This window comes from Petromyzon marinus, unplaced genomic scaffold, assembly GCF_048934315.1.
Source record: "Petromyzon marinus isolate PM22_M1 ecotype Great Lakes invasive population unplaced genomic scaffold, UKy_Petmar_22M1.pri1.0 PM_Scaffold_72, whole genome shotgun sequence".
NCBI classification, from domain to species: domain Eukaryota; kingdom Metazoa; phylum Chordata; class Hyperoartia; order Petromyzontiformes; family Petromyzontidae; genus Petromyzon; species Petromyzon marinus.
The window spans coordinates 114,743-136,742 of NW_027423680.1; the positions used below are offsets into that span (position 1 = coordinate 114,743).

Genomic DNA, 22,000 nt, shown 5'->3' on the forward strand with positions numbered 1-22,000 from the left:
TGTAGCTACGCCCAGCTGAGTCAGGTGACTCCGTGTGTCTCTCTGTAGCTACGCCCAGCTGAGTCAGGTGACTCCGTGTGTCTCTCTGTAGCTACGTCCAGCTGAGTAGGGGACTCCGTGTGTCTCTCTGTAGCTACGCCCAGCTGAGTCGGCGACTCCGTGTGTCTCTCTGTAGCTACGCCCAGCTGAGTAGGGTCACTCCGTGTGTCTCTCTGTAGCTACGCCCAGCTGAGTAGGTGACTCCGTGTCTCTCTCTGTAGCTACGCCCAGCTGAGTCAGGTGACTCCGTGTGTCTCTCTGTAGCTACGCCCAGCTGAGTAGGTCACTCCGTGTGTCTCTCTGTAGCTACGCCCAGTTGAGTCGGCGACTCCGTGTGTCTCTCTGTAGCTACGCCCAGCTGAGTCAGGTGACTCCGTGTGTCTCTCTAGCTACGCCCAACTGAGTCAGGTGACTCCGTGTCTCTCTCTGTAGCTACGCCCAGCTGATTAGGTGACTCCGTGTGTCTCTCTGTAGCTACGCCCTGCTGAGTAGGTCAACTCCGTGTGTCTCTCTGTAGCTACGCCCAGCTGAGTAGGTGACTCCGTGTGTCTCTCTGTAGCTACGCCCAGCTGAGTAGGTGACTCCGTGTGTCTCTCTGTAGCTACGCCCAGCTGAGTAGGTGACTCCGTGTGTCTCTGTGTCTCTCTGTGTGTCTCTGTGTCTCTCTGTGTCTGTCTGTGTCTCTGTGTCTCTGTGTGTCTCTGTCTCTGTAGCTACGTTGGGGACTCCGTGTGTGTCTCCGCGTGTCTCTGTGTGTCTCCGCGTGTCTCTGTGTGACTCCGTGTGTCTCTGTGTGACTCTGTAGCTACGTTGGGGACTCCGTGTGTCTCCGCGTGACTCCGTGTGTCTCCGTGACTCCGTGTGTCTCCGTGTCTCCGTGTGACTCCGTGTGTCTCCGTGTCTCCGTGTCTCCGTGTCTCTCCGTGTCTCTCCGTGTCTCTCTGTGTGTCTCTCTGTGTGTCTCTCTGTGTGTCTCCGCGCGTAGCTACGCGCAGCTGAGCGGCGACTCTGTGTGACTCTGTGTGACTCTGTGTGTCTCTGTGTGACTCTGTGTGTCTCCGTGTCTCCGCGTGTCTCCGCGCGTAGCTACGCGCAGCTGAGCGGCGACTCTGTGTGTCTTTGTGTGTCTCTGTGTCTCTAGCTACGTTGGGGACTCCGTGTGTGTCTGTGTCTCTGTGTGTCTATGAGTCTCTGTGGGTTTCCGTGTGTCTCTATGAGTCTATGTGGGTCTCTGTGTGTCTCTGTGTGTCTCTGTGGGTATCCGTGTGTCTCTGTGGGGTCTCTGTGTGTCTCTATGGGGTCTCTATGGGTCTCTGTGTCTCTATGTGTCTCTGTGTGTCTCTATGTGTCTCTGGGTCTGTGTCTCTGTGTTTCTCTGTGTGACTCTGTAGCTACGTTGGGGACTCCGTGTGACTCCGCGTGTCTCCGTGTCTCTCTCCGTATGTGTCTCCGCGTGTCTCTCTCTGCGTGTTTCTGTGTCTCCTTGTGACTCTGTGTGCCTCCGTGTCCGCGTGTCTCCGTGTCTCTCCGCGCGTAGCTACGCGCAGCTGAGCGGCGACTCTGTGTGTCTCTGTGTGTCTCTGTGTGACTCTGTGTCTCCGTGTCTCCGCGTGTCTCCGCGCGTAGCTACGCGCAGCTGAGCGGCGACTCTGTGTGTCTCTGTGTGTCTCTGTGTGACTCTGTGTCTCCGTGTCTCCGCGTGTCTCCGCGCGTAGCTACGCGCAGCTGAGCGGCGACTCTGTGTGTCTCTGTGTGTCTCTGTGTGACTCTGTGTCTCCGCGCGTAGCTACGCGCAGCTGAGCGGCGACTCTGTGTGTCTTTGTGTGTCTCTGTAGCTACGTTGGGGACTCCTTGTGTCTCTGTGTGACTCCGCGTGTCTCCGTGTGTGTCTCTGTGTGACTCCGCGTGTCTCCGTGTGTGTGTCTCTCTCTCCGTGTCTCTCCGCGCGTAGCTACGCGCAGCTGAGCGGCGACTCGGTGTCTGTGTCGTGCGACGTCCCTTGGGGCGTGGGCTCGCTGCTGTCGCTGGCGTTCGGCGAGGATGGCCGCTACGAGCTGCGTGCCAGCGACGGGCGCTCGCTGCGGGCGGACGGGGCCCTGGGCCCCCCTCGCGGGGACACGGCCTCCTTCACGCTCGAGGTCCACGCCGGGAGCGTGGCCTTCAAGGTCAGAGACTCTCACTGTGTGAGACACTCACTGTGTGAGACACTCGCTGTGTGAGACACGTGGGGAGCGTGGCCTTCAAGGTGAGAGGCCCTCACTGTGAGAGACACTCACTGTGTGAGACACGTGGGGAGCGTGGCCTTCAAGGTGAGACCTCACTGTGTGAGACCTCACTGTGTGAGACACTCACTGTGTGAGACACTCACTGTGTGAGACACGGCCTCCTTCACGCTCGAGGTCCACGCGGGGAGCGTGGCCTTCAAGGTGAGACTCTCACTGTGAGAGACACTCACTGTGTGAGACACGTGGGGAGCGTGGCCTTCAAGGTGAGAGACCCTCAGGGCCCCCCACCACTGTGAGAGACCCCCACCACCACTGTGAGAGACCCCCACCACTGAGAGACACGGCCTCCTTCACGCTCGAGGTCCACGCGGGGAGCGTGGCCTTCAAGGTGAGACCTCACTGTGTGAGACCTCACTGTGTGAGACCTCACTGCGTGAGACCCTCACTGTGTGAGACCTCACTGTGTGAGACCTCACTGTGAGAGACACGGCCTCCTTCACGCTCGAGGTCCACGCGGGGAGCGTGGCCTTCAAGGTCAGAGACTCTCACTGTGTGAGACACTCACTGTGTGAGACCTCACTGTGTGAGACACGTGGGGAGCGTGGCCTTCAAGGTGAGAGACCCTCACTGTGTGAGACACGTGGGGAGCGTGGCCTTCAAGGTGAGACTCGCTGTGTGAGACACGCGGGGAGCGTGGCCTTCAAGGTGAGAGGCCCTCACTGTGTGAGACCTCACTGTGTGAGACACGGCCTCCTTCACGCTCGAGGTCCACGCGGGGAGCGTGGCCTTCAAGGTCAGAGACTCTCACTGTGAGAGACACTCACTGTGAGAGACACTCACTGTGAGAGACACTCACTGTGTGAGACCTCACTGTGTGAGACCTCACTGTGTGAGACCTCACTGTGTGAGACCTCACTGTGTGAGACACTCACTGTGTGAGACACGTGGGGAGCGTGGCCTTCAAGGTGAGACTCACTGTGTGAGACACTCACTGTGTGAGACCTCACTGTGTGAGACACGTGGGGAGCGTGGCCTTCAAGGTCAGAGACTCACTGTGAGAGACACCCACTGTGAGAGACACTCACTGTGTGAGACACGTGGGGAGCGTGGCCTTCAAGGTGAGAGACCCTCACTGTGTGAGACACGTGGGGAGCGTGGCCTTCAAGGTGAGACGCTCACTGTGTGAGACACTCACTGTGTGAGACACGTGGGGAGCGTGGCCTTCAAGGTCAGAGACCTCACTGTGTGAGACACGTGGGGAGCGTGGCCTTCAAGGTCAGAGACCTCACTGTGTGAGACCTCACTGTGTGAGACCTCACTGTGTGAGACACGGCCTCCTTCACGCTCGAGGTCCACGCGGGGAGCGTGGCCTTCAAGGTGAGAGACACTCGCTGTGTGAGACACGCGGGGAGCGTGGCCTTCAAGGTGAGACTCTCACTGTGTGAGACTCTCACTGTGTGAGACTCTCACTGTGTGAGACTCTCACTGTGTGAGACCTCACTGTGTGAGACCTCACTGTGTGAGACACTCACTGTGAGAGACACTCACTGTGTGAGACACGTGGGGAGCGTGGCCTTCAAGGTGAGACCTCACTGTGTGAGACACGCGGGGAGCGTGGCCTTCAAGGTGAGACTCTCACTGTGTGAGACACGTGGGGAGCGTGGCCTTCAAGGTCAGAGACACTCACTGTGTGAGACACTCGCTGTGTGAGACACGTGGGGAGCGTGGCCTTCAAGGTCAGAGACCTCACTGTGTGAGACACTCACTGTGTGAGACCTCACTGTGTGAGACACTCACTGTGTGAGACACGGCCTCCTTCACGCTCGAGGTCCACGCGGGGAGCGTGGCCTTCAAGGTCAGAGACTCACTGTGAGAGACACTCACTGTGAGAGACCTCACTGTGTGAGACCTCACTGTGAGAGACCTCACTGTGTGAGACCTCACTGTGTGAGACACGCGGGGAGCGTGGCCTTCAAGGTCAGAGACTCACTGTGAGAGACACTCACTGTGTGAGACACGGCCTCCTTCACGCTCGAGGTCCACGCGGGGAGCGTGGCCTTCAAGGTGAGAGACCCTCGCTGTGTGAGACCTCACTGTGTGAGACACGTGGGGAGCGTGGCCTTCAAGGTGAGACTCTCACTGTGTGAGACACTCACTGTGTGAGACCTCACTGTGTGAGACCTCACTGTGTGAGACCTCACTGTGTGAGACCTCACTGTGTGAGACCTCACTGTGTGAGACCTCACTGTGTGAGACACGGCCTCCTTCACGCTCGAGGTCCACGCGGGGAGCGTGGCCTTCAAGGTGAGACTCTCACTGTGAGAGACACCCACTGTGAGAGACACTCACTGTGTGAGACACGTGGGAAGCGTGGCCTTCAAGGTGAGAGACCCTCACTGTGAGAGACACGTGGGGAGCGTGGCCTTCAAGGTGAGAGACCCTCACTGTGAGAGACACGTGGGGAGCGTGGCCTTCAAGGTGAGACTCGCTGTGTGAGACTCTCACTGTGTGAGACACGTGGGGAGCGTGGCCTTCAAGGTGAGACCTCACTGTGTGAGACACGTGGGGAGCGTGGCCTTCAAGGTGAGACTCTCACTGTGTGAGACCTCACTGTGTGAGACACGTGGGGAGCGTGGCCTTCAAGGTCAGAGACTCACTGTGAGAGACACTCACTGTGTGAGACCTCACTGTGTGAGACCTCACTGCGTGAGACCCCCACTGTGTGAGACCTCACTGTGAGAGACACTCACTGTGTGAGACACGTGGGGAGCGTGGCCTTCAAGGTGAGAGACTCACTGTGAGAGACCTCACTGTGAGACCCTCACTGTGTGAGACACTCACTGTGTGAGACACGGCCTCCTTCACGCTCGAGGTCCACGCGGGGAGCGTGGCCTTCAAGGTGAGAGACTCACTGTGAGAGACACTCACTGTGAGAGACACTCACTGTGAGAGACACTCACTGTGAGAGACACTCACTGTGAGAGACACTCACTGTGAGAGACACTCACTGTGAGAGACACTCACTGTGAGAGACACGCGGGGAGCGTGGCCTTCAAGGTGAGAGACTCACTGTGAGAGACACTCACTGTGAGAGACACTCACTGTGTGAGACCTCACTGTGTGAGACCTCACTGTGTGAGACACTCACTGTGAGAGACACTCACTGTGAGAGACACGCGGGGAGCGTGGCCTTCAAGGTGAGACCTCACTGTGAGAGACCTCACTGTGAGAGACCTCACTGTGAGAGACCTCACTGTGAGAGACCTCACTGTGAGAGACCTCACTGTGAGAGACCTCACTGTGTGAGACCTCACTGTGTGAGACCCTCACTGTGTGAGACCCTCACTGTGTGAGACCCTCACTGTGAGAGACCTCACTGTGAGAGACACTCACTGTGAGAGACACTCACTGTGAGAGACACGTGGGGAGCGTGGCCTTCAAGGTGAGCCTCTCACTGTGTGAGACCTCACTGTGAGACCCTCACTGTGTGAGACACTCACTGTGAGAGACCTCACTGTGAGAGACCCCCACCACTGTGAGAGACCCTCACCACTTTGAGAGACCCCCACCACTTTGAGAGACCCCCACCACTGTGAGAGACCCCCACCACTGTGAGAGACCCCCACTGTGAGAGACCCCCACCACTGTGAGAGACCCCCACCACTGTGAGAGACCCCCACCACTGTGAGAGACCCCCACTGTGAGAGACCCCACCACTTTGTGAGACCCCCACTGTGAGAGACCCCCACCACTGTGAGACCCCCACCACTGTGAGAGACCCCCCCCACTGTGAGAGACCCCCACCACTTTGAGAGACCCCCACTGTGAGACCCCCACCACTGTGAGAGACCCCCACCACTTTGAGAGACCCCCACTGAGACCCCCACTGTGAGACCCCCACCACTGTGAGAGACCCCCACCACTTTGAGAGACCCCCACTGAGACCCCCACTGTGAGACCCCCACCACTGTGTGAGACCCCCACCACTGTGAGAGACCCCCACTGAGACCCCCACTGTGTGAGACCCCCACCACTGTGAGAGACCCCCACTGAGACCCCCACTGTGAGACCCCCACCACTGTGAGAGACCCCCACCACTTTGAGAGACCCCCACCACTTTGAGAGACCCCCACTATGTGAGAGACCCCCACTGTGAGAGACCCCCACTGTGTGAGACACGGCCTCCTTCATGCTCGAGGTCCACGCGGGGAGCGTGGCCTTCAAGTTGAGAGGCGTGGGGGGGGGCGGAGACAACCAGGGCCCCCCACTTAGACCCCCCCCCCCACTGTGCCCCCCTCCCCAGGACACAGAAGGACGCTATTTGTGCCCTTCGGGGCCCTCCGGGATCCTGAAATCCGTCCGTGCGGCGTCTGCCTCTGCCCTGTCGCGCCCGGCCAAGGACGAGCTGTTTGTGCTGGAGGAGTCACGTGCACAAGTCACCCTGAGGAGCACCTCTAGCGGGAGAGCCGTGTCAGCCAGGCAGGGTGGGTCACTGTGTGGGTGGGTCACTGTGTGGGTCACTGTGTGGGTCACTGTGTGGGTGACTGTGTGGGTCACTGTGTGGGTCACTGTGTGGGTGGGTCACTGACTGTGTGGGTGACTGTGTGGGTGACTGTCACGTGCACAAATCACCCTGAGGAGCACCTCTAGCGGGAGAGCCGTGTCAGCCAGGCAGGGTGGGTCACTGTGTGGGTGGGTCACTGTGTGGGTGACTGTGTGGGTCACTGTGGGTGACTGTGTGGGTCACTGTGTGGGTCACTGTGTGGGTCACTGTGTGGGTCACTGTGTGGGTCACTGTGTGGGTCACTGTGTGGGTGGGTCACTGTGTGGGTGACTGTGTGGGTCACTGTGGGTGACTGTGTGGGTCACTGTGGGTGACTGTGTGGGTCACTGTGTGGGTGACTGTCACGTGCACAAATCACCCTGAGGAGCACCTCTAGTGGGAGAGCCGTGTCAGCCAGGCAGGGTGGGTGACTGTGTGGGTGACTGTGTGGGTGACTGTCTCTGTGTCTCTGTGTCTGTGTCTCAGGTCTGGACATCTCTGCTAACCAGGAGGACGAAGGAGAGACGGAGACGTTCCAGATGGAGGCTGTTCCAGGCGGCTGGTCTCTGACTCTGTCTCTGACTGTCTCTCTGCCTCTGACTGTGTCTCTGCCTGTCTCTCTGACTGTCTCAGGTCTGGACATCTCGGCTAACCAGGAGGACGAGGGGGAGACGGAGACGTTCCAGATGGAGGCTGTTCCAGGCGGCTGGTCTCTGACTGTGTCTCTGTCTCTCTGTCTCTCTGACTGTGTCTCTGTCTCTGTGTCTCTGTGTCTCTGTGTCTCTGTCTCTGACTGTGTCTCAGGTCTGGACATCTCGGCTAACCAGGAGGACGAGGGGGAGACGGAGACGTTCCAGATGGAGGCTGTTCCAGGCGGCTGGTCTCTGACTGTCTCTCTGACTGTGTCTCTGACTGTGTCTCTGTGTCTCTGTGTCTCTGACTGTGTCTCTGTGTCTCTGTCTATGTCTCTGTGTCTCTGACCGTGTCTCTGTGCCTGTGTCTCTGTCTCAGGTCTGGACATCTCCGCTAACCAGGAGGACGAGGGGGAGACGGAGACGTTCCAGATGGAGGCTGTACCAGGCGGCTGGTCTCTGACTGTGTCTCTGACTGTGTCTCTGACTGTGTCTCTGACTGTGTCTCTGTCTCTGTCTGTGTCTCTGTGTCTCTGACTGTGTCTCTGACTGTGTCTCTGTCTCTGACTGTGTCTCAGGTCTGGACATCTCGGCTAACCAGGAGGACGAGGGGGAGACGGAGACGTTCCAGATGGAGGCTGTTCCAGGCGGCTGGTCTCTGACTCTATCTCTGTCTGTGTCTCTGACTGTGTCTCTGTGTCTCTGACTGTGTCTCTGTCTCAGGTCTGGACATCTCTGCTAACCAGGAGGACGAGGGGGAGACGGAGACGTTCCAGATGGAGGCTGTTCCAGGCGGCTGGTCTCTGACTGTGTCTCTGTCTCTGCCTGTCTCTCTGACTGTGTCTCTGACTGTGTCTCAGGTCTGGACATCTCCGCTAACCAGGAGGACGAGGGGGAGACGGAGACGTTCCAGATGGAGGCTGTTCCAGGCGGCTGGTCTCTGACTGTGTCTCTGACTCTGTCTCTGTGTCTCTGACTGTGTCTCTGCCTCTGACTGTGTCTCTGCCTGTCTCTCTGACTGTCTCAGGACTGGACATCTCTGCTAACCAGGAGGACGAGGGGGAGACGGAGACGTTCCAGATGGAGGCTGTTCCAGGCGGCTGGTCTCTGACTGTGTCTCTGACTGTCTCTCTGCCTGTCTCTCTGACTGTGTCTCTGACTGTGTCTCTGTGTCTCTGACTGTCTCTCTGACTGTGTCTCTGTCTCTCTGACTGTGTCTCTGACTGTGTCTCAGGACTGGACATCTCTGCTAACCAGGAGGACGAGGGGGAGACGGAGACGTTCCAGATGGAGGCTGTTCCAGGCGGCTGGTCTCTGACTGTGTCTCTGTGTCTCTGACTGTCTCTCTGTCTGTGTCTCTGTCTCTGACTGTGTCTCAGGACTGGACATCTCGGCTAACCAGGAGGACGAGGGAGAGACGGAGACGTTCCAGATGGAGGCTGTTCCAGGCGGCTGGTCTCTGACTGTGTCTCTGACTGTGTCTCTGACTGTGTCTCTGTCTCTCTGTCTCTCTGCCTGTGTCTCTGACTGTCTCTCTGCCTGTGTCTCTGTCTGTGTCTCAGGACTGGACATCTCTGCTAACCAGGAGGACGAGGGGGAGACGGAGACGTTCCAGATGGAGGCTGTTCCAGGCGGCTGGTCTCTGACTCTGTCTCTGACTGTCTCTCTGTGTCTCTGCCTGTGTCTCTGACTGTCTCAGGTCTGGACATCTCGGCTAACCAGGAGGACGAGGGGGAGACGGAGACGTTCCAGATGGAGGCTGTTCCAGGCGGCTGGTCTCTGACTGTGTCTCTGACTGTCTCTCTGACTGTGTCTCTGTGTCTCTGTCTCTCTGCCTGTGTCTCTGACTGTCTCTCTGCCTGTGTCTCTGACTGTGTCTCAGGACTGGACATCTCTGCTAACCAGGAGGACGAGGGGGAGACGGAGACGTTCCAGATGGAGGCTGTTCCAGACGGCTGGTCTCTGACTCTGTCTCTCTGTCTCTGACTCTGTCTCTCTGCCTCTGACTGTGTCTCTGACTGTCTCTCTGACTGTCTCTGTGTCTCTGTCTCTGACTGTGTCTCTCTGTCTCTGACTGTGTCTCTCTGTCTCTGACTGTGTCTCTGACTGTGTCTCAGGACTGGACATCTCGGCTAACCAGGAGGACGAGGGGGAGACGGAGACGTTCCAGATGGAGGCTGTTCCAGGCGGCTGGTCTCTGACTGTGTCTCTGACTGTGTCTCTGACTGTGTCTCTGTCTCTCTGTCTGTGTCTCTGTCTCTGACTGTGTCTCTGTGTCTGTGTCTCAGGACTGGACATCTCGGCTAACCAGGAGGACGAGGGGGAGACGGAGACGTTCCAGATGGAGGCTGTTCCAGGCGGCTGGTCTCTGACTGTGTCTCTGTGTCTCTGACTGTGTCTCTGACTGTGTCTCTGTGTCTCTGACTGTGTCTCTGACTGTGTCTCTGTCTCTCCGTCTCTCTGACTGTGTCTCTGTCTCTGACTGTGTCTCAGGTCTGGACATCTCTGCTAACCAGGAGGACGAGGGGGAGACGGAGACGTTCCAGATGGAGGCTGTTCCAGGCGGCTGGTCTCTGACTGTCTCTCTGACTGTCTCTCTGTGTCTCTGTCTCTCTGACTGTGTCTCTGTGTCTCTGTCTATGTGTCTCAGGTCTGGACATCTCTGCTAACCAGGAGGACGAGGGGGAGACGGAGACGTTCCAGATGGAGGCTGTTCCAGACGGCTGGTCTCTGACTGTGTCTCTGACTGTCTCTGACTGTGTCTCTGTGTCTCTGACTGTGTCTCTGTCTCTGACTGTCTCTGTGTCTCTGTGTCTCTGTCTCTGTGTCTCAGGACTGGACATCTCGGCTAACCAGGAGGACGAGGGGGAGACGGAGACGTTCCAGATGGAGGCTGTTCCAGACGGCTGGTCTCTGCGCTGTTTCGGAGGCTCCTATTGGGCCGTGAGCGGGGCCAGCGGTGGGCTCCAAGCCTCCGCCTCGTCGCAGTGAGACTCCCGCTCTGTCTCCACGCGTCTCCACGTGTCCACGTGTCTCCACGTGTCTGTGTCTCCACGTGTCTCTGTCTCCACGCGTGTCCACGTGTCTCCACGTGTCTCTGTCTCCACGTGTCTCCACGTGTCTCCACGTGTCTCTCTCTGTCTCCACGTGTCTCCACGTGTCTCTGTCTCCACGCGTGTCCACGTGTCTCCACGTGTCTCTGTCTCCACGTGTCTCCCTGTGTCCTCCACGTGTCTCTCTCTGTCTCCACGTGTCTCTCTCTGTCTCCACGTGTCTCTGTCTCCACGTGTCTCCCTGTGTCCTCCACGTGTCTCTCTCTGTCTCCACGTGTCTCTGTCTCCACGTGTCTCCCTGTGTCCTCCACGTGTCTCTCTCTGTCTCCACGTGTCTCCCTGTGTCCTCCACGTGTCTCCACGTGTCTCTCTCTGTCTCCACGTGTCTCCACGTGTCTCTGTCTCCACGTGTCTCTGTCTCCACGTGTCTCTCTCTGTCTCCACGTGTCTCCACGTGTCTCTGTCTCCACGTGTCTCTCTCTGTCTCCACGTGTCTCTCTCTGTCTCCACGTGTCTCCACGTGTCTCTGTCTCCACGTGTCTCTGTCTCCACGTGTCTCTCTCTGTCTCCACGTGTCTCTGTCTCCACGTGTCTCTCTCTGTCTCCACGTGTCTCCACGTGTCTCTGTCTCCACGTGTCTCTGTCTCCACGTGTCTCTCTCTGTCTCCACGTGTCTCTGTCTCCACGTGTCTCTCTCTGTCTCCACGTGTCTCTGTCTCCACGTGTCTCTCTCTGTCTCCACGTGTCTCTGTCTCCACGTGTCTCTGTCTCCACGTGTCTCTGTCTCCACGTGTCTCTCTCTGTCTCCACGTGTCTCTCTCTGTCTCCACGTGTCTCCACGTGTCTCCCTGTGTCTCCACGTGTCTCCCTGTGTCCTCCATGTGTCTCCACGTGTCTCTCTCTGTCTCCACGTGTCTCCACGCGTCTCCCTGTGGTCTCCACGTGTCTCGCTCTGTCTCCACGTGTCTCCACGTGTCTCCCTGTGTCTCCACGTGTCTCTCTCTGTCTCCACGCGTCTCCACGTGTCTCTGTCTCCACGTGTCCTGCACGTGTCTCCACGTGTCTCCACGTGTCTCCCTGTGTCTCCACGTGTCTCTCTCTGTCTCCACGTGTCTCCCTGTGTCCACGTGTCTCCCTGTGTCCACGCGTCTCCACGTGTCTCTCTCTGTCCTCCACGTGTCTCCCTGTGTCCACGTGTCTCCCTGTGTCCACGTGTCTCCCTGTGTCCACGTGTCTCCACGTGTATCCACGTGTCTCTGTGTCTCCACGTGTCTCCACGTGTCTCCCTGTGTCTCCATGCGTCTCCAGTGTCTCCCTGTGTCCTCCACGTGTCTCTCTGTCTCCCTGTGTCTCCACGTGTCTCCCTGCGTCTCCACGTGTCTCCCTCTGTCTCCACGCGTCTCCACGTGTCTCTGTCTCCACGCGTCTCCACGTGTCTCTGTCTCCACGCGTCTCCACGTGTCTCTGTCTCCACGTGTCTCCACGTGTCTCCATGTGTCTCCACGTGTCTCCACGTGTCTCTCTCTGTCTCCACGTGTCTCTCTCTGTCTCCACGCGTCTCCACGTGTCTCTGTCTCCACGTGTCTCTCTCTGTCTCCACGTGTCTCCACGTGTCTCTGTCTCCACGTGTCTCCACGCGTCTCCCTGTGGTCTCCACGTGTCTCTCTCTGTCTCCACGTGTCTCCACGTGTCTCTCTCTGTCTCCCTGTGTCTCCACGTGTCTCCACGTGTCTCTGTCTCCACGTGTCTCCACGTGTCTCTGTCTCCACGTGTCTCCACGTGTCTCTCTCTGTCTCCCCGTGTCTCCACGTGTCTCCATGCGTCTCCAGTGTCTCCCTGTGTCCTCCACGTGTGTCTCTGTCTCCACGTGTCTCTCTCTGTCTCCACGTGTCTCTCTCTGTCTCCACGTGTCTCTCTCTGTCTCCACGTGTCTCTCTCTGTCTCCACGTGTCTCCACGTGTCTCTCTCTGTCTCCACGTGTCTCCCTGTGTCCACGTGTCTCCCTGTGTCCACGTGTCTCCACGTGTCTCCACGTGTCTCTCTGTCTCCACGTGTCCTCCACGTGTCTCTCTCTGTCTCCACGCTGCTCCATGTGTCTCCACGTGTCTCCACGTGTCTCCACGTGTCTCCCTGTGGTCTCCACGTTTCCTCCACGTGTCTCTCTGTCTCCACGTGTCTCCACGTGTCTCTCTCCACGTGTCTCGCTCTGTCTCCACGCGTCTCCACGCGTCTCCACGCGTCTCCACGTGTCTCCACGCGTCTCCACGCGTCTCCCTGTGGTCTCCACGTGTCCTCCACGTGTCTCTCTCTGTCTCCACGTGTCTCCACGTCTCTTTCTGTGTCTCCACGTGTCCTCCACGTGTCTCTCTCTGTCTCCACGTGTCTCCCTGTGTCTCCACGTGTCCTCCACGTGTCTCTCTCTGTCTCCACGTGTCTCTCTCTGTCTCCACGTGTCTCTCTCTGTCTCCACGTGTCTACCTGTGTTCTCCACGTGTCTCCACGTGTCTCTCTCTGTCTCCACGTGTCTACCTGTGTCTCTCTGTGTCCTCCACGTGTCTCCACGTATCTCACTGTGTGTGTGACGCTGTGTGTGTGATGCACGCTGTTTGTGTGTGTGTGTGTGACACGCTGTGTGTGTGTGTCACTGTGTGTGTGTGTCACCGTGTGTGTGTGTCACCGTGTGTGTGTGTCACCGTGTGTGTGTCACCGTGTGTGTGTGTCACTGTGTGTGTGTGTGTGTCACTGTGTGTGTGTGTGTCACTGTGTGTGTGTGTGTCACTGTGTGTGTGTGTGTCACTGTGTGTGTGTGTGTGTCACTGTGTGTGTGTGTGTGTCACTGTGTGTGTGTGTGTGTGTCACTGTGTGTGTGTGTGTGTGTCACTGTGTGTGTGTGTGTGTCACTGTGTGTGTGTGTGTGTCACTGTGTGTGTGTGTGTGTCACTGTGTGTGTGTGTGTGTCACTGTGTGTGTGTGTGTGTCACTGTGTGTGTGTGTGTGTCACTGTGTGTGTGTGTGTGTCACTGTGTGTGTGTGTGTGTCACTGTGTGTGTGTGTGTGTCACTGTGTGTGTGTGTGTGTCACTGTGTGTGTGTGTGTGTCACTGTGTGTGTGTGTGTGTCACTGTGTGTGTGTGTGTGTCACTGTGTGTGTGTGTGTGTCACTGTGTGTGTGTGTGTGTCACTGTGTGTGTGTGTGTGTCACTGTGTGTGTGTGTGTGTCACTGTGTGTGTGTGTGTGTCACTGTGTGTGTGTGTGTGTGTCACTGTGTGTGTGTGTGTGTGTCACTGTGTGTGTGTGTGTGTCACTGTGTGTGTGTCACTGTGTGTGTGTCACTGTGTGTGTGTGTCTCGCTGTGTGTGTGTGTCTCGCTGTGTGTGTGTGTCTCGCTGTGTGTGTGTGTCTCACTGTGTGTGTGTGTCTCGCTGTGTGTGTGTGTCTCACTGTGTGTGTCACGCTGTGTGTGTCACGCTGTGTGTGTCACGCTGTGTCTCACTGTGTGTGTCACGCTGTGTGTGTGTGTGTCTCACTGTGTGTGTCACGCTGTGTGTGTGTGTGTCTCACTGTGTGTGTCACGCTGTGTGTGTGTGTGTCTCACTGTGTGTGTCACGCTGTGTGTGTGTGTGTCTCACTGTGTGTGTCACGCTGTGTGTGTGTGTGTCTCACTGTGTGTGTCACGCTGTGTGTGTGTGTGTCTCACTGTGTGTGTCACGCTGTGTGTGTGTGTGTCTCACTGTGTGTGTCACGCTGTGTGTGTGTGTGTCTCACTGTGTGTGTCACGCTGTGTGTGTGTGTGTCTCACTGTGTGTGTCACGCTGTGTGTGTGTGTGTCTCACTGTGTGTGTCACGCTGTGTGTGTGTGTGTCTCACTGTGTGTGTCACGCTGTGTGTGTGTGTGTCTCACTGTGTGTGTCACGCTGTGTGTGTGTGTGTCTCACTGTGTGTGTCACGCTGTGTGTGTGTGTGTCTCACTGTGTGTGTGTGTGTGTGTCACTGTGTGTGTGTGTGTGTGTCACTGTGTGTGTGTGTGTGTGTCACTGTGTGTGTGTGTGTGTGTCACTGTGTGTGTGTGTGTGTGTCACTGTGTGTGTGTGTGTGTGTCACTGTGTGTGTGTGTGTGTGTCACTGTGTGTGTGTGTGTGTGTGTCACTGTGTGTGTGTGTGTGTGTGTGTCGCTGTGTGTGTGTGTGTGTGTCGCTGTGTGTGTGTGTGTGTGTGTCGCTGTGTGTGTGTGTGTGTGTCGCTGTGTGTGTGTGTGTGTGTCGCTGTGTGTGTGTGTGTGTGTCGCTGTGTGTGTGTGTGTGTGTCGCTGTGTGTGTGTGTGACGCTGTGTGTGTGTGTGACTCACGCTGTCTCACTGTGTGTGTGTGTGTGTCACTGTGTGTGTGTGTGTCACTGTGTGTGTGTGTGTCACTGTGTGTGTGTGTGTGTCACTGTGTGTGTGTGTGTCACTGTGTGTGTGAGTGTAGGAGCAGTGCGGCTGTGTTTGAGGTGTTGTGGCGAGGCCGCTCTGTCGCCCTCCAAGTCCGTGGGGGGAAGTTCGTCACGGCCAAGAAGAACGGGCAGCTACAGGCCACGGCCGACACAGCCGGTAGCAACACACACACACAGTACACACACTACACACACAGTACACACACAGTACACACACACACACACACAGTACACTCTACACACACACTCACAGTACACACTCACTACACACACACTCACAGTACACACTACACACACACACACACAGTACACTCTACACACACAGTACACACTACACACACAGTACACACCACACACAGTACACACTACACACACAGTACACACACTACACACACAGTACACACTACACACACACACACACAGTACACACACTACACACACAGTACACACTCTACACACACAGTACACACTACACACACACACACAGTACACTCTACACAGTACACACTACACACACACTCACAGTACACACACTACACACACAGTACACACACTACACACACAGTACACTCTACACACACAGTACACACTACACACACACACACAGTACACTCTACACAGTACACACTACACACACACACACACAGTACACTCTACACAGTACACACTACACACACACACACAGTACACTCTACACAGTACACTCTACACACACACTCACAGTACACACTCACTACACACACAAACAGTACACACTCACTACACACACAAACAGTACACACTACACACACACACACAGTACACTCTACACACACAGTACACACCACACACACAGTACACTACACAGTACACACTACACACACAGTACACACACAGTACACTCTACACACACACTCACAGTACACACTCACTACACACACAGTACACACTACACACACACAAACAGTACACACTACACACACACACACACACACAGTACACTCTACACACACACACACACAGTACACACCACACACACAGTACACTACACAGTACACACTACACACACAGTACACACACAGTACACTCTACACACACACACAGTACACACTACACACAGTACACTCTACACACACACAGTACACTCTACACAGTACACACTACACACACACACAGTACACACTACACACACACACACTACACACACTCACAGTACACACACACACACACACAGTACACACTACACACACTACACACACACACAGTACACACTACACACACACACAGTACTCTACACACACTCACAGTACACACACACAGTACACTCTACACACACTCGCTATACACACTCACTACACACACTCACAGTACACTCTACACACACTCACAGTACACTCTACACACACTCACAGTACACTCTACACACACACACAGTACACACACTCATTACACTCTACACACACTCACAGTACACACACTACACACACTCACAGTACACACACACAGTACACACTACACACACAGTACACTCTACACACACTCTACACACACTCTACACACACACACAGTACACTCACACACACAGTACACTCACACACACAGTACACTCACACACACAGTACACTCACACACACAGTACACTCACACACACAGTACACTCTACACACACAGTACACTCTACACACACTCGCTATACACACTACACACAGTACACACTACACACACACACAGTACACACTACACACACACTCGCTATACACACTCACTACACACACACAGTACACTCTACACACACTCTCATTACACACTACACACACACAGTACACACTACACACTACACTCTACACACAGTACACTCTACACACACAGTACACACTACACACACTCACACAGTACACACTACACACACTCACTACACACACACAGTACACACTACACACACACACACAGTACACACACTCACTACACACACAGTACACTCTACACACACTCGCTATACACACTCACTACACACACACAGTACACACTACACACACACACACTACACACACTCACTACACACACACAGTACACTCTACACACACTCGCTATACACACTCACTACACACACACAGTACACACTACACACACACAGTACACTCTACACACACTCGCTATACACACTCACTACACACACACAGTACACACACTCACTACACACACAGTACACTCTACACACACTCGCTATACACACTACACACACACACAGTACACACTATACACACACTACACACACTACACACACACACAGTACACACTACACACACACTCATTACACTCTACACACTCACACTCACTACACACAGTACACACTACACACACTCGCTATACACACTCACTACACACACACAGTACACACTACACACACTCGCTATACACACTCACTACACACACACAGTACACACTACACACACACACAGTACACACTACACACACTCATTACACTCTACACACACACAGTACACACTACACACACTCGCTATACACACTCACTACACACACACAGTACACACTACACACACTCATTACACTCTACACACACACAGTACACACTACACACACTCGCTATACACACTCACTACACACACACAGTACACACTACACACACTCATTACACTCTACACACACACAGTACACACTACACACACTCGCTATACACACTCACTACACACACACAGTACACACTACACACACTCACAGTACACTCCACACACACAGTACACTCTACACACACTCGCTATACACACTCACTGCACACACACAGTACACACTACACACACACACTACACACACTCGCTACACACACACACTCTCTACACACTACACACTCATTACACTCACTCGCACACTCGAACACTCATTACACACACTCACTATACACACTACACACACACACTACACACACACAGTACACACTCTACACACAGTCATTACACTCACACTCACTACACACTACACACACTACACACACACTCAGTACACACTACACACACACTCATTACACACTACACTACACACACACTCACTACACACACACTCACTACACACACACACTCATTACACACACTCATTACACACACTCATTACACACACACAGTACTCACTACACACTACACACACTCAGTACTCACTACACACACACTCAGTACACACTACACACACACTCAGTACTCACTACACACACACTCACTACACACAGTCGCTACATACTACACACACACACTACACACACTACACTCGCTACACACTACACTCGCTACACACTACACTTGCTACACACTACACTCGCTATACACACTCGCTACACACTCACTACACACACGTACACGCTACAGCCGCACTACAGAGTGGGTGAGCGTGCGGGTGAGCGTGCGGGTGAGCGGGTGGGTGAGCGAGCGGGTGGGTGAGTGGGTGGGTGAGCGTGCGGGTGAGCGGGTGAGTGAGTGAGCGAGCGTGCGGGTGAGTGGGTGAGCGTGCGGGATCAGCGTGCGGGTGAGTGAGTGAGTGGGTGAGTGAGTGAGCGAGCGTGCGGGTGAGTGAGTGGGTGAGCGTGCGGGTGAGTGAGTGGGTGAGCGTGCGGGTGAGTGAGCGGGTGAGCGTGCGGGTGAGTGAGTGGGTGAGTGAGTGAGTGGGTGAGTGAGTGAGTGAGTGGGTGAGCGTGCGGGTGAGCGTGCGGGTGAGCGTGCGGGTGAGTGAGTGGGTGAGCGTGCGGGTGAATGGGTGAGTGAGTGGGTCAGCGTGCGGGTGAGCGTGTGAGTGAGTGGGTTAGTGAGTGGGTGGGTGAACGAGGGCGGGCGAGCTTGCGGGTGAGCGTGCGGGTGAGTGAGTGAGCGGGTGAGCGTGCGGGTGAGTGGGTGAGCGAGCGTGCGGGTGAGTGAGTGGGTGAGCGTGCGGGTGAGCGAGCGAGCGAGCGTTGGTGCGAGCGTGCAGGCGAGGCGGAGGAGTTTTCGCTCCGAGTGGTGAACCGCCCTCTGCTGGTGCTTCGTGGGCCCCACGGCTTTGTGGCTGTGAGGCGTGGCAGCGGGGTGCTTGACGCCAACAGAGCTACCTACGAGTCCTTCACGCTCAGCGCCGGCCCGCTCAGCGGGACATACCACCTGCACGGTGAGCACCGGCTCGCTCACCGGCTCACCAGCTCACCAGCGCACCGGCTCGCTCACCAGCTCACTCACCCGCTCACTCACCAGCTCGCTCACCAACTCACCAGCTCGCTCACCGGCTCGCTCACCAGCTACTTCACTCACCAGCTCGCTCACCGGCTCGCTCACCGGCTCGCTCACCGGCTCGCTCACCGGCTCGCTCACCGGCTCGCTCACCGGCTCGCTCACCGGCTCGCTCACTCACCCGCTCGTTCACTCACCAGCTCGCTCAGCCACTCGCTCACCTGCTCGTTCACCAGCTCGTTCACTCACCAGCTCGCTCACCAGCTCGCTCACCAGCTCGCTCACCGGCTCACCAGCTCGCTCACCAGCTCGCTCACCAGCTCATTCACCCGCTCACTCACCAGCTCGCTCACCAGCTCGCTCACCAGCTCACTCACCAACTCACTCACCAACTCACCAGCTCACTCACCAGCTCATTCACCCGCTCACTCACCAGCTCGCTCACCAGCTCGCTCACCAGCTCACTCACCAACTCACCAGCTCGCTCACCAGCTCGTTCACTCACCAGCTCGCTCACCAGCTCGCTCACCGGCTCGCTCACCAGCTCGCTCACCGGCTCGCTCACCGGCTAGCTCGCTCACCGGCTCGCTCACAAGCTCACTCACCAGCTCACTCACCAGCTCACTCACCAACTCACTCACCAGCTCACTCACCAGCTCGCTCATCAACTCGCTCACCAGCTCGCTCACTCACCAGCTCGCTCACCGGCTCACCAGCTCGTTCACTCACCAGCTCGCTCACCAGCTCGCTCACTCACCAGCTTGCTCACCAGCTCGTTCGCTCACCAGCTCACTCACCAGCTCACTCGCCAGCTCGCTCACCAGCTCACCAGCTCGCTCACCAGCTCACCAGCTCGTTCACCAGCTCGTTCACTCACCCGCTCACTCACCAGCTCGCTCACCGGCTCGCTCACCGGCTCGCTCACCGGCTCGCTCACCGGCTCGCTCACCGGCTCGCTCAGCCGCTCGCTCACCAGCTAGCTCACTCAGCCACTCGCTCACCAGCTCGCTCACCAGCTCGCTCACCAGCTCGCTCACCAGCTCGCTCACCAGCTCGCTCACCAGCTCGCTCACCAGCTCACTCACCAGCTCACTCACCAGCTCACTCACCAGCTCGCTCAGCCACTCGCTCACCAGTTCGCTCACCAGCTCACTCACCAGCTCACTCACCAGCTCACTCACCAGCTCACTCACCAGCTCACCAGCTCACTCACCAGCTCACCAGTTCGCTCACCAACTCACCAGTTGGCTCACTCACCAACTCACCAGTTCGCTCACCCGCTCACTCACCAGCTCACCAGTTCGCTCACCAGCTCCCCCGCTCGCTCACCAACTCACCAGTTTGCTCGCTCACCAGCTCACCCGCTCACTCACCCGCTCACTCACCCGCTCACCCCCGCTCACTCACACGCTCACTCACACGCTCACTCGCCACTCGCTCGCCCACTCACACACTCACCCGCTCGTTTACCAGCTCACCCGCTCGCTCACCCGCTCGCTCACTTACACGCTCACTTACATGCTCACCCACTCGCTGACCCGCTCACTCACCAACTCACTCACCGGCTCGCTCGCTCACCCACTCGCTCACCCGCTCATTCACACACCCACTCGCTCGCTCGCTCACCAGCTCACTCGCTCACATACTCGCTCGCCCACTCGCTCACTCACCCACTCACTCACCCGCTCATCCACTCACTCACCCGCTCACCCACTCACTCACCCACTCACTCACTCACCAGCTCACTCACTCACCCGCTCACTCACCCGCTCATCCACTCGCTCACTCACTCGCTGACTCGCCCACTCGCTCGCCCACTCGCTGACTCGCTCACTCACTCACTCGCACACACCACACACGCTCACCAGCTCACCCACACACGCTCACCAACTTACTCAACCACACCATCCCCCGTGTGTCTCACTGTGTGTGTCTCACTGTGTGTGTCTCACTGTGTGTGTGTGTCTCACTGTGTGTGTGTGTCTCACTGTGTGTGTGTGTCTCACTGTGTGTGTGTGTGTGTCTCACTGTGTGTGTGTGTGTGTCTCACTGTGTGTGTGTCTCACTGTCTCACTGTGTGTGTGTCACTGTGTGTGTGTCTCACTGTCTCACTGTGTGTGTGTCACTGTGTGTGTGTGTCTCACTGTGTGTGTGTCTCACTGTGTGTGTGTCTCACTGTGTGTGTGTCTCACTGTGTGTGTGTCTCACTGTGTGTGTGTCTCACTGTGTGTGTGTCTCACTGTGTGTGTGTCTCACTGTGTGTGTGTCTCACTGTGTGTGTGTCTCACTGTGTGTGTGTCTCACTGTGTGTGTGTCTCACTGTGTGTGTGTCTCACTGTGTGTGTGTCTCACTGTGTGTGTGTCTCACTGTGTGTGTGTCTCACTGTGTGTGTGTCTCACTGTGTGTGTGTCTCACTGTGTGTGTGTCTCACTGTGTGTGTGTCTCACTGTGTGTGTGTCTCACTGTGTGTGTGTCTCACTGTGTGTGTGTCTCACTGTGTGTGTGTCTCACTGTGTGTGTGTCTCACTGTGTGTGTGTCTCACTGTGTGTGTGTCTCACTGTGTGTGTGTCTCACTGTGTGTGTGTCTCACTGTGTGTGTGTCTCACTGTGTGTGTGTCTCACTGTGTGTGTGTCTCACTGTGTGTGTGTCTCACTGTGTGTGTGTCTCACTGTGTGTGTGTCTCACTGTGTGTGTGTCTCACTGTGTGTGTGTCTCACTGTGTGTGTGTCTCACTGTGTGTGTGTCTCACTGTGTGTGTGTCTCACTGTGTGTGTGTCTCACTGTGTGTGTGTCTCACTGTGTGTGTGTCTCACTGTGTGTGTGTCTCACTGTGTGTGTGTCTCACTGTGTGTGTGTCTCACTGTGTGTGTGTGTCTCACTGTGTGTGTGTGTC

At 56.3% G+C, this 22,000-nt stretch overlaps 1 pseudogene; it reads left to right on the plus strand.

Annotated features, from left to right (window-relative positions):
* Positions 1-22,000, plus strand: part of LOC142923809 (fascin-like) — a 55,444-nt pseudogene that overhangs the window by 14,332 nt on the left and 19,112 nt on the right.